General features: G+C 40.1%; 1 protein-coding gene across 1 annotated transcript in view; it reads left to right on the top strand.

Annotated features, from left to right (window-relative positions):
* Positions 1-4,716: 4,716 nt before the first annotated feature.
* Positions 4,717-14,100, top strand: part of LOC106132955 (FMRFamide receptor) — a 36,017-nt gene continuing 26,633 nt past the window's right edge. The window contains exon 1 of the mRNA XM_013332534.2: positions 4,717-4,949. The gene's annotated coding sequence lies outside the window, so the exon portion shown is untranslated. The remainder of the gene's footprint in view (positions 4,950-14,100) is intronic.

The raw sequence follows: 14,100 nt of genomic DNA, 5'->3' as shown, positions 1-14,100 counted from the left end.
GGCACTTGGTACAAATCGCGCCATAATTACCGCGCCATAATGATGGCCGCCTCACGCCGCCTGCATTGTCACAACCGCTCTCCAAACTACCTTATTGAAGCCGAAACAGACAAAACGGCGGTGAGCGAATGTTACTCAATCAAAATTGTAACTGCACTGGGAATTGATTTGGCAATGTTTAGTAAGGTGTGCTTCTTTCCGAAAACTACAACCTTTGAGAATTAAGTAAATAATTCCAATTTTTTTATTGGAGTTTCCTTAAACTGCCAGAAAATGCAAGTCCAAAAGTTTTCAAAAAGAACGAATCGCTTGTTTGTTGGATAAGTCATGCCGCAATAAAAACTAAGGATTGGTTAACTTTTCAATCAATGGAAAAGTATACGAGATTTCTTGACAAAATTCTCTAAACCTCAGTTCTTGATTTAGTTGCACCCCATCGTAGGAATAATTCATCTCGTCTGTCGCCAAGTGGTCTGTCCCGAACACCACCTCTGGGATCCCCGCCCGCAGCCTATCAGACTCCACATCTAATGCACCGCAAGGCTAAACCTCCACTTGTTTTCGTTCCGCAAAAATCGCACAAACTATTTGGATACAATTGAATCCAACACGCTCTCTGCAGACGACCTTGCTCTCCAATAAAACGGAATGATTTAAATTCTGCTCAATTGTATTTTTATAGCGCATGTGCGTCCATCTCCAGCTGCTGACGAAACATAGAGGGACGTCAGAGATCATCGTAATTTGTCGAGGGTACTTTATGCTTATAATCACTTGCGGGGAAGACAGAGCCATGTAGGGCTTAATGATGAAATTGAGATTCAAATAGTGACAGGGTGCTAGCCCTTCTAGCTAACCCCTGAGACGCCTACAAGGAGAATCCCAAGTATATTAGCTATTACTTTAATCATCTTTTACGACATCCTTTATCATTCCTATCTTGGAATGTAAGAATAATTTGGAAATATTCTTAATTGTAACTTATTGAATAAGAGTCAAATTATGAAATCTTTTATTAAATGGAAAGTAAATAAAGATAAATTTATTGTGTAAGTGATATCATAAGTAATCCATGCAAGCGCAGTTAGTCGCGTCAGCGATTTATCACGACGCGACAGGCGGCCGCGACACACGACGCGCGGTCGCGTCGCGTCGCGATCTCTGCAGTCGGCTGCGGCGGATTATCTCGACTCGCGACAATTTACTGCGATATAAACCTAATGAAATACCGAGGAAATTATGGCAGTTTGTTTCTATGAGTCGCCGCGGGGCTCGCTCCCGAGACGTGCCCCGGGTATAATGGCTTAATTATTTGATTGTACTTCGTCGTTAACCCACTTGCTAATGGCGCCCGCCATCGCCACCGCGACAGATAAGCATTCAGATTACAATCGAACAACATTATATATTGTTTTGGTCATCGCATTACGCATTCCGCTCACGAACCGAGATTTAGCACTCAAATGAGCGCACAATTGCTATTTGTTACTTGCTTAGGCGCTTATTATAGTCACGTGGCGAAACTGATACAGATAAAAGTTAGGGTTTTATACGCATAGTTTCAACTTTTGCAAATGTGTTTATTGCAATCTCTCTTCGTTCAAGGTCGATACACTGACATTTGTTATTCGGTCGCTTGTATCAAGTACCTAATGATAATAAAAATATTTTGAATTTGAACTATTCGTCACGATCTATGTTTTTGCGTAAACTAAAAAAAATAATAATTGTATGGTACATCAAATTTTAGATCTTTTACGTACCAAACCCTTAATCATAACCCATCTGGTGAATGAAAGTGAGGCTCGTCATCCACCATTCACCCGGCCTAATGAAGACACATGAACACGTCAGCTAATGTGTGAAGGGACAAGGGGACGTTACTGTCATCAAATATGACGTCTTTATTTTATGGGAGGTCCATTCAAAGAGTCGGGGATCTACTTTTTGTATATAGGTACGAGTACGTCGATGTATGTAGGTCATCGAAACTTGCATGGTGCTGGTAGAAAAGTTTGACCGTTTTGGGAATTCCCTCATGAGAAAAACTGTTGCACAAGCTAGCTATCATTGTATTAGAGTACCCCTGCACCATTGCCCGCGAAAATTGTGAACTCTTTAATTTTCCTCAGGAATGTTCATATAAAATTTCAGATCTCTAAACTCAATGGTTTGGTCTTGCGTCAATATGTCAGGCAGTCAGTGTCTTTTTGTATATTTATGCAAATAGACTTATTATACTAAAAAAAAAATTGAGTCTGTCATGCGTAAATTTGACATGAAAAGCAACCTCTCAAGCTCAATTCTATCACTTAACCAGACTTGGCTCCATCTATCCTGCAAGGGGTATGAATGTATGTTTATATGTATGTAAAACAACTAATTCCAGCACTACCGTAGCGAATTACTTTATTCCATACTGCTGTGACCACTACTACATATACTGATTGGGTTGCGGTTTGGTGTAGTTCCCAGCCGGGACAGTCTCACGAGCGAAGGAAGTCCTGTGACGTCGCCGCGTGACCGCCCGCACCACGCGCGCCAGCAAATCAACTGCCGATCGACTCATTATGGTCACTTGGTGAATCTGTTACTCGCTGTCGAAGTAGAACATTATTAATTTTACAATATGTTGCGTAAATTTACATTTTGAAGCGCGGAGTCTTTCAATAACCTTATTCGTAAATTAGTTTATTAAATTACTTGGGACGAAATGTCTAAAAATCTGCGACCGGAAGTGAATTTTATGTACCTGTGTCCACAATTTGATTTTTTTGTCTTAGACGTAAGTTGTTTTCATCTTAAATTTATTTAGCATACTATTATTAATATTATATGAAACCTACAGGGACTAAAGTCAGGAGGAAGAAGGGAGCTCATTTGCCATTTACTTATCTCTGCTGTCATTATTTTAGTGACGCAGATTAACTGCATCCTTAATCTTATTCGAACAATACAATGCATACATATGGATTGCAGTGATTGCATACATACATATTTGGATGTCAGGCAATCAGGCCCGTCTCCGCACTCATGCGCTGGAAGCGAGCGATTGTGCAATGTGCATGTAGTGCGCCCCGAGACGAGACTGTCTTAGAAACTAGATGTAAATTATTTAAGGCGCAAAGTTAACATTTTTAAAAATATAATAAGCAAACGGCTGAGCGCGGCAACGGGCGACGTTCTTTATGTTTTAGCATAGTTTTGAGGCCATTTGTTAGGATTGTTTGTTTATTGGAGTACAGTCTATTAGGTATATATTGGCTTACAGCAAATTTTGAAATTTCACATCGGTAAGTTAGACTCACGCTTGACCCTTTTCATTTATTTAGTTAATTGTGTCGCGTGCGTGGCTCCGCGAGTGATATGCGCGCGCGCCGCCCACATATGTTATTTATATTGCCGGTTCAGTTTCACACAATTATAAAGATCACAACAGGAACCGCTGCTCTTTCTTGTATTGGTGGCCTTCTCCGCCGCGGCGCCCGCGCAGGAAACACAAATTAAACGGACTGGCAGGACACCTCATTGACTCGGAAAGTGGTGCCGTCATGGGCGACCTTTACAATACCAATCTGGAACGGGCAGCGCATTGAATTAAAGGCAGCGCGTGTTGAGAATGGTTTCTATGACTGTTCTGTCTCTTGAATCAAATGGAAATATAAAGAGTGTTGAGAAACGATCATCTTGCTTCGCCTTACTAGCAAAATTTCAAGACGATTGGTTCAGTAGAAAACCCGTAAAGAGGTAACGAACAAATGAACAACCACATAAACTTACTTTTGTATTTATAATTATTAGTTGACATTGGGATATAACGTAACCGTGGACGTTGCAAACAGTACACGAACAGCCGCGCGCGGAGCACACGCGGTGGTGAAGTCTACGCGGTGCTCGTATTTCGTTTGCTGTAAAACTTACAGCGCGAGATCTCTGTACGAGCCGACACCTGTTCAGAAACAGCTTGTTTACCAACATGACTAATTTCATTGCGAAACACATTGTGTAGGACGCAAGATACTTGGAAATAAAAGTGATTATTATTCTGAGAAAAATAAAACATGAGCCAAATTTTACAACTAGTGAGTTTCGTGAACGTATGAAATAAAGTTTTGGAAACAAATTGTGAATGAATATTTAATATCTCACTTTTTGTACTGGTACCAAAGCAATCGTCGGAACATCATTGAGACCTGGATTAGGATTGTAATTTGTTCGGTTGTTGATGTACCTGAAGTTACTATTTCCCAATTTTGTTCGCGAATATAATAGTAACTCCATGAGGGTGATTTGATATGCCAACAAGATAGTAGATTGTCAAAATGGGTTAAAATTGAAAGTGAAATCTGAAATACATACTATACCCGTTTGAACAAGTTCATACATACATATATACATATAATCACGGCTATATCCCTTGCGGAGTACACAGAGCCAACAGTCTTGCAAAGACTGATAGGCCACGTTCAGCTATTTGGCTTTAAGATAAAATTGAGATTCAAATAAACCCAGTTAATTATAATCGAATTGAGGTTCAAGCATTCAGTTGAATAATAAGTATAAAGGTTTATAAAAAAATATATAGAGCATTAGAACCCACTGTAGCCACCTGAGTTTCATTAATACAACCAAAAAGAAAAATGTGAAGATCGAACACTCAGTGATCAGTTTGAAAACCTTTTAATTAATTTTCTTGAAAAAGAGCTCTGACTTATCATATGTGGCCGCAATGTACCGCCGACCGCTCGCCGCGCGGCATTCCGTGCCGGCCGTCCGCGCGCGCTCCCGCCCGCGCCGCCCGCTCGCGAGCTCCCGACGCCGTGTGGCCTGTGCTGGAGGCCGGGGACTTGCAGTGAAGTGCTGAAGTGACAGTGGAACTGTTGTACAGGAACTATAACACAGGAGCTGGGGCCCGATGGCCGGACGAGCTGACGTCCTCAGTCGTTGAGGTAAGTTTGAAACTACGGAATTTCTTTGAAACTCTTGAGAAACTTTTAAAAACATTTTAATTAATTCGTACATATACCTACTTTCAGTTTCTTAAAAACTGAAAAAGTCGACACGTAATCAGTGATAATTTTTTTGCATCTCTAATTTTATAGCTGGGGTACAAATATCAACTTACATAATATTTACTTTTATCAAATTAAAACAGGCCACTATTCATTTTTATTCGAATAGGATAGGTGCAGAATTAATATATCATACGAGTGACACCGCAGTCTCTCGTAGAGAACCATCAATATTATCCAGCAGCACCCCGACATTCAATTAATGACGTCAGTGATCCTGAAGTCATAAATCAGGTTCTGATGAAACAACCCTATTTGGTTGAAGCTATTAGGTGTATCTAGAGAATTAAACTGTCTCGATTAGTTGTTTGGTGGACCTAAAATTAGTAAATTTGCAGACGTTGATCGAGTTTGAGATCCCGATGGAACGCTCCGGGCGTAAATATTTTTTACTGTTCACTAATCCTTGAAAAAGTTCGAACACATCGCGACATACCCACCTTTTAACGTTTGTTGTACAAAAGTGCGTGCCAAAAGAGATAAAATTATATTTTGGTGAAAATAAAACACGTAATTTGACGGCCGTGTCCCCGGCACCGCTCCAACTGTCGCCTGCTTTGAAATAACACTATTTTTGATAAACATAAGTCCAACGTACCCGAAACCGCCGAGCTTGCATGAAGAGAGTTATGAATGTGGATGAAGCAAAGGAAGTATGCAGAGATCGTGGCAAGTGGAAAGAGGTAGCTCTGCCTACCCCTCCGGGAAAGAGGCGTGGTTTTATGTATGTATGTATGTATGTATGATCCAACAGAGGCTCGCAGGTGACGGCCCTCCCGCCGCCGGCGCCGACCTCTGCCCTTTTTTGGCTTTTTACGCAACGCACGAGCACGATAACTCCACGTCGCTTGATGAATCATTTCGGAGATTACTGTAATCCAGAATAAATGACAGTCGTCGTGGTCAAGGTCGCGCACAGAGCGCACTTGAAGCCCTAATCTCCTTCTTGTGCGTTAGATATTCATAGTGCTTGCGGCGAGAGGTCAGGCCGTGAGTACTCGTACTGTAACAAGAGCAACCGATGCTGTTGCCGGGACGAAGCAAGTGTTAATATGTAGTCCTCGCTTAAGTCTCCGGGATAAAGGCGATTGGTGATTTTATAGTTGTTACAGCCGGTGACTCGGTCGAGACCACCGGTTAGTTTCGCTATCAATATACACAGTAGTCACACATGATAACGTTACTCGGAAGTCTCCTAATAATTATTTTGTAGTGACATAGATTTGTATTACGTGTGTAATACGTGTTCCTTACTATTATATTCTCATTAGTGATGTTACAAGCTTTACTCAATCGATCACATTAGATTACTATGTAATTTATTTTCCTAAAATAATTACATTACTCACATTTAAATGTATTTGAGTACAATTGTATAGGTAGGTATGTTATAATGTGATTGATGACAGCTCTGAGTTAGTCTGTATTCCCGAAAGTTCCCCGGCACCCATCAGGGACGCTCACAGTAGAGTCGCTGACATTCGTCACTGCCACAGATACGCTGGGCGTTGCTAGTTTGGCTTTCAAGAAAATTGAGATCATAATGTGGAGTTGTAAAAAATACTGTGGCATCTTTGTACGAGTAGTTCTTTTTTGCTGCGCCTTGTGGTCAAGTGATTCCGAGTGCGCGGCTGAAAAGATTTCAACGACCGCGCGTTTTTGCCGCGTTTGAAGAGCGCCACTCCGCGGTCACGACCATTTACCGCCCACTCTGCGACTAATCGTGTTTTTGTGCGATGCATTTCTTTAGATAAAAATAATCGCGGCGTCTCACTTCCTCCTGATTCATAAAACATATCGGTAAACTCTATTTCAGCACCTGATGCTCTCATATAAATATCGTGAAACAACGTAGACATGCTCCCGACAGCGACCCTGACGGCTGAGATTTCAATCATGTGGATGTGGGATAATATGACTGAATATATATATTTTTCTAATTGAGATATTTACTTTTCTCTACACATATAAAGTACTGGAATAATGAAAAAATACTTTTGAATCGCCAAGTTCCGAAAATGTATGATTGACTTGCGCAAAATATGCTTGTATTGGCATTGTCCTGAAACAATAAGTGCAAAATCTTTTATGTCTAAGAGAATTAATTTAACGAAGGGCATTAGCAAAGTAATTAAATAACTTTCACAAAATATTTAAGGGTGACTCCGACAGATAGACACCGTCGCAGCAGACGTCCAACTTTCACAATTTGACGAGTTATCGCCACTGTTTAATGGCTGCCTTTAATGCTTACAATGAATTCAGGTAAAAGACATTTGAGTATTTAAAGTTTTATAATCACTTTGCTTAAACATCAACAATGGCTGCTACCGCGAATCCTGCCGGAGCGTACGTGCGGCAATTATACATTTCTATAAGCAATTTCCAAGTTGAAATGAAACAAGAAGTATGTCCCGGTTCACGAGTATCAGCCATTTATGAGATACGTGACACCATTATAGACGAACAACTTGTGGTGTTTCTTAAACCAGTTTTCAGTTTTCCTAGTGGTATAATTTGTGAGGCGCAAGATCGTGAGACAATACCTTCTGACACTTCGCGGCGCGGTTCACTTCCGCCGCCGCTCCCACAGTAATTACCGCACGAAGGCGAGCGTCTCAGTGTCAAAGTGGCAATAAACCACTAGCGCGGTGAGAAATGTTCTGAACTCCACTCAGAGAGGAAACGTTTTGCAGCGCGGCGTAAAACCAGAACCTTAATCTATTCTAAACAGACGGATTTTATAGTTGGAGTTGGATGGCACGGCAGCCTGATGGGTAATTGACAAATTTGTTATAAATATCATTGTTTTCGGTGCTTAGATAAACAATTTGGACGTTTATTTTGAATTGACCAATGACGGCTCCGATATCCGTGAAGTTTCAGGTTCCGTGAGCAATTACACCCAAAATTGTGAATTCCAGTGATTTATTAGCAGTTTTAATACGATTTTATAGTAAATAAATAAATCTGCTTTGTTATACTTTTACTATTTTTATATAAAAATAGTAAAAGTAATTGTTATAGTCTTGGTTGATCTCTATATTAAAGACTTGATGAATATATTGTATTCATTAAAATTGTATGGGCAAGCGATTGCTTCGAAATCTAAGGCAATGTTAACAAAGCTGAATGAATGAATGAATCTGTAAAGAATCGTCTCCACACTTAAAATTTATGCACGTAGCTGCAGTTAAAGAATGGTTAAATTGTCCTGAAAAATTTCCCCATGGAGTGGAGTGCGGGAGTAATATTTTGGCGCGACCGAAACTATCGTTGATTTATTCTGCTTAATATAGAATTCCGGTTGCTAAAGACATGCCCACGAACATGATAAACCGCGCATTGTATACGCGCGGGCCGGCCCGCTCGCCCCGTGTCCCTTCACAGCGGGCAAATTGGATACAAAAAGTTTACTCAACCGTTTCCTGCCGCGTCTACAGACAGCATTAAGCGCTCTTTTTATGCTCGCTGCAACATTAGAGGCGAATGTAGCGGAAAAGATTTATAAGTTTCAAGCGCTGAAGCGAGTCGAGCTGTTGAAACATTTAGGAGGAAAGTTTTACAAGCAGTCTATCGCATCGATGTATACATGCTTATGTTTTGTACACTTGGTTGTATATATCACGTTATCAATCCAGTATTTTAGATAATGTTTGAAGTCGTGCTTTCACAGAAAATTCGTTTTAGTGGTTATAAACATACTTACACTGTATCAGTCGAATTGAATTGTTTGCGTTTTTTTATATACTGAAAAGAAAATCATTTCAGGCTCTGACAAAAAGGAATTACACTGCTACCTATAGTTTCCTACCGTCCATGAAAGCTCGCAACAGTCACGACTTGTTTATTTAAGAACCCTTTTATTGCGATTCGTTCTTATCTCGTCCCATGTTTTTGGTCTTCAATCTTATCTCAGTTCTTAATTACTCGGAAAGCTTAGCTTTATTAAAGTTCAGATAAGGATACTACAACTTACAACAATAACTTATTACAATTGGATGGAAGCCAATGGGTGTGGTAAAAAGGTATAACAATAGTCTCTCGTAATCTCTATAAGTCACTGAGGTGTCATTCTGTCGCCGTTTTGAGTAAAAACTAACGCGATGCGTAATTTTGTTGTAAAATTACTGCAGAGAGACTAAGGACTTAACAAGCCTCACAAGTTGTTGGCAACATCTCACATCGCTACACTCTATACGCCGCAAGCATGTACGAGTAAGTCCCGAACTCCCAACTCTTGTCTCCCGCGGGATTGATGGGATATTAATAACTAATTTCGATCATAATGATGAATTTCGATAACAACTTCCGCATTGGTTTAAACCACAAACTGTTATTCCAGGAATCCCAACATACGCACAAAGGTTTAGCCCGGAGCTTTGCTCTATAATCAGGAGGGAATTGATGCTTTTATTTTGTAACTAACTTAAACGTACTCAAATGTTATTTCTCTCATTTATGAGTGTTTCCAATTCCCATTTGCACTCTCTGTAGCTAAAGTCAAGGACCTAAGTCCGTTTTCCAATATAATAATTTTATATACGAAATGGTTTTCTTTGTCACCCACATACCACATACCTTTTCCAATAAGTATATAAAATTTGAGTGCGCTGCGGATCATATAATAGACGTTGGCCGGAGAAGCGGCATCAGATAAACAACGAAAACATCTAAACGCATGCTGTGCACTTGCTCGATAAAATAATTCAGAGATTTATGTAGTTTTTTACGACCGAGGCAAGTGGCGCTCCGTGATTTAGGAACAGCGCGTAGTGGGGAATGGCGGGGATTAAAAGGAAGCTAATGTTTTTCCAATAGTGATATATCTTTGTAATAAAATGATACTAAAATATATATCACAAGAACTTGATAATGAAAGCTCAATATTCTTTGTACGAATTAAGGTGCACAGTCATGTCAAGCGATGTGACAGATTGCAAGCGGTCTCCAGGCGGCGGGGAAATCACGACAAATCTTATTTTCTGTAAGAGGTAGGACCTGTCTGGGATTCAGTCTACAAATTATTTAGAGTTGGTCGTCCCATTTCTGAAGGCTGTGTCGAAAGGCTCTCGCGTATCATGTTTGAACTTGACATGTTATGTTAACTACCCATTATAACGTAACATGAATATCTAATTAAAATGTAATATGGCAACTTTACGCCTACGACATAAAGTAATAATACAGTTTATGGTCCATTGTCATGAACCAAATTTTTCTGTGACGCTCGCCGTAAAACTAACATGTTTATGACGCGGCGGGTCGTTTCCCCTCTTCGCGGGCTGCCAAGTGATTTCCTTCCCGTGCCGTGTGACCCCATCCCCCCCCCCCCCTCTCTACACCACTCCTCGCCCCGGTAGTAAGCGATATCGCCCACGCAGCATTCCTTATTCCGACTAAACATCAGAAGGAGTAAATACTATGAAGCGCTTTTCCGCCTGACCTCCATCACATCTCAAGGCCACGTGGCCCTTGCTTGGATTCTGATTGTTTCAATCTAAACGTTCCCGCGGCTAAACCTACGTGAATACATTATTTCAGAATCTTGTATAAAATTACTAAGGTTCACTTGAAATGTTTATATCAACTTCTGCCCGCATTTCGCCCGCCTTCAATCTTTATAAATTTATGTTATGTTATTAGAATACATATAGAGAATGATTAAAGAAAATTTATTCAGTAGTTTTTATGTGAAAGAGCAACACAAGCATCCTTACAAACTTTTGTATTTATAATATCAATTGGATAGTTAATTTAACCTAATGGGAAAGTAATTTGTTCAACGAAGGTCGCATTCATTAGAAATTATGAAAAATAATCGTTTCTTCGCTCATATCTCGTGTTTCTTGGTTTCAATATGATTTGGCCAAATATATTGTTATATCTGTTGTTTCCCAGGCCAGTCATTCATAAGTCATAAATGTTATTACCCTTAATTAGAACATATCTAAAAGGCGCAGTTTCGGCAGCGGCGTCGTTTAATAACGACAAACCCCATGTGATCCGCGGCGCCGGCTGTCTGCGCAGCCCGCTCCGAGCTGGGGACTTGGCCACTATCACCAACACAATCCACAATACATACTAAAATACATCACGTCACTTTTCCGCAGGCAGAGATAATATTCAACTTGACACGATCCCTGCATTCTTCATTCGATTCCACATCGGTAAGTCTCTTGCAAGCTCGTCGGATATTTTTGCTAAAAATTTTAAATCGTTTTTCTTCGATCAATCTGATGGTATGTAATATGAGGTCTAAGGTGGTACACGTAAGCTATTGATAAAAATAATGTTTTTTTACACTGATAAAATTACCTTAATTAGCTTTAGAGCATAGCTCAAGAGTACGACTTAGCCTTTCGCCAGGACGTCTCCGATTTGATCATGGTCTAGGTATTCTCCTTCTATCGGCCCCATTCACATACATGCTACATCTATCGCGTCTTTATCCCTTACGGAGTGGACGGAGCCCACAGTCTCGAAAACACTGAATGGCTACGTTCATCAGGATGGTTTAGCAATAGAATTGAAATTCATGCACCATGCAATATCGCTCGCATGTCAAAGCATCGCTAATTCCCACAACTTTGGTTCACGGTTCACTGACACGCTGTATTTGGCTAATGGAACACGTAATTTGTCATTCATACGTTGTTGACTCAGTTGCAGACATAATAGACTCTCGTGCGACATAATTCGATTGGCTACAATGAATTCGAACTGTCGAAGTGTTCCGTCGTGAATGATTAGCTGTTCGCAGTGACGCCGCGCTCGGCGGGGCAGGCTTCGCACTGATTGTGAGTCGCGGCCTCTCGCGGTCATTCAAGACAATGAAATGAAAAGCTGTGTGACGTTGTCAGGTATAATTACTAGCAGTCTTAAGTATTTATTTCTTACGTAAAAACTAAGGTGTTTTCCGCGACCTACTGATCTATAATGCGATCAGACGTTGCAAATGTCGACAGAATTCTTGATAATAACTTCGTTTTGACGACGGACACCAACCTGTCACTATCTGAATCTCAATTCTATCATAAAACCAACCGTCTGAACGTGCTCTTTTAGTACTTTTGAGACTATCAGCTCTTTCTAAAGTAATATGATATACACGTGATACGTATAACGTATGTTTATCGATGGTAAAAGTATAAAAGAAAATCACCCAATTGAAAATTTAATACGAAATGGTATGAGATATTTAAAGATACGCCTACATTCCTCTCAATAATACTTTGATATTTATAGACCTTTTTTATTTCTTTGCGGAAAGTTTACGCATGTTGAATAAGAGATGACGCCGGCAGCTTGCGTGGTGTAGTTGTATAGCTGTGGGCCCGGTGAGGCGTCGGAGCAAGCAGCGACAAAATCGCCTGTTTAGCATTTTGCGAGCGCCCGCTTACAAGCTTTACCACTCCGCAACTACTCGGAATATCATTTGAATTTTATATCCAAGAAAACAAGATATCTTGAGAACACTTAAGAGTATGCTTTGTCGATGAACTCAGAAATTATAGAGTTACGTTTTCTGTGATCATATCTAACTATTCTTGTTATCTTGCTCTTCAATTTTAGTGCTTACATACGCTGTAGTGACGTATTCGTTCAAGTGACAAGCATTATAAATAGTTCTCGTACGTTAATGAAATCGTTTCAGCCGGCCTTGTGTCTGCGTGTGCGAAGCGATGGAGCCAACTCTGAAGAAAGTGTTTTAAATCAGTAAAGTCCATTTTGAACGAAACATACCGCTAGAATTTGTAGCAAAACATTCATTCATTAGCTGCTCAATACGACGTTGCGTTAAGTTGGATAGTACAATGATGGACCACAAATGTGGGCAGTGACAGCTAGCGAAACAAGGTAAACATATTTGAGCTGAAAGAATACGTAACTATGACCTCACCTTCTATAATCTAATAATAGATCTTCGCCCTATTGGTTGACACCAAGACGAAATTATTTACGAAGGAGGAGAGCCCGCGACTGAAACACGTCAACTTTGCGGTGAAGGGAACGCCTGCATGAACGACATTCCGACATGTGCGTGACACGCTCTCATTTCCAATAATAATAATCCATAGAAATTAATATTATGTAATCAAAACTCTTCCGTTAATGAGTGACTGACAGACAACGCGTAGCCCAAACCGCAGGGTCTAGAGACTTGAAATTTGAGATGAAGGTTCTTTATTTTGGTGTGGAGGTGCAATAAGAGAAGATTTATCAAAACTCCCGCGGGGATAGGTATCAACAATATACGAGGCCGTCCTCCAGCCCTCCAGTACAACGATATAGACAACTTCTAAATGTTTTATGAAAATATTGTGCACTATACGTATCGAATGCATATTGTCGAAAACAAATTTGATTCCAATACAAATTCAACTGAAATTGACGTATGTTGAGAAATCGCTTGCAAATTGCTCCATTCAATTTAATTTTGTATGCAGCAGTCAAATTAATTGAAGCCCTCCATATCCTTGGCAATGACATACTATTTTGAATATATATTTACCTACATATATACTGCGATGCGTATCTAAAAAGATTTATTATAATCACAGAATAAACATAATAGTATCAGTCGTAAGTATATAATTAACATGAAAACAATGATCATGTCGGATATATAAATATAGCTACTATACTATATATCTATATATAATACAATTTTGATCGGGACCATGTCGGAGACAAAGGAAAATGACAAAGAGGTGTGAGAGTTAGATGTGAGCTTGAAATCTCTGAACGCCACCAGGTCTAGTCCCTTCAACACTTACATGCGACCATACATACATACATACATATAATCACGTCTATATCCCTTGCGGGGTAGACAGAGCCAACAGTCTTGTAAAAACTGATAGGCCACGTTCAGCTATTTGGCTTTAAGATAGAATTGAGATTCAAATAGTGACAGGTTGCTAGCCCATCGCCTAAAAAAGAATCCCAAGTATGTAAGCCTAGCCCTTAGTCGCCTTTTACGACATCCATGGTAAAGAGATGGAGTGGTCCCATTCTTTTTTGT

The sequence above is a fragment of the Amyelois transitella genome, chromosome 4 (assembly GCF_032362555.1).
Source record: "Amyelois transitella isolate CPQ chromosome 4, ilAmyTran1.1, whole genome shotgun sequence".
Classification (NCBI taxonomy): domain Eukaryota; kingdom Metazoa; phylum Arthropoda; class Insecta; order Lepidoptera; family Pyralidae; genus Amyelois; species Amyelois transitella.
Note: the sequence above shows the minus strand (reverse complement) of the source record. Positions and strands in the feature narration are given on the sequence as shown.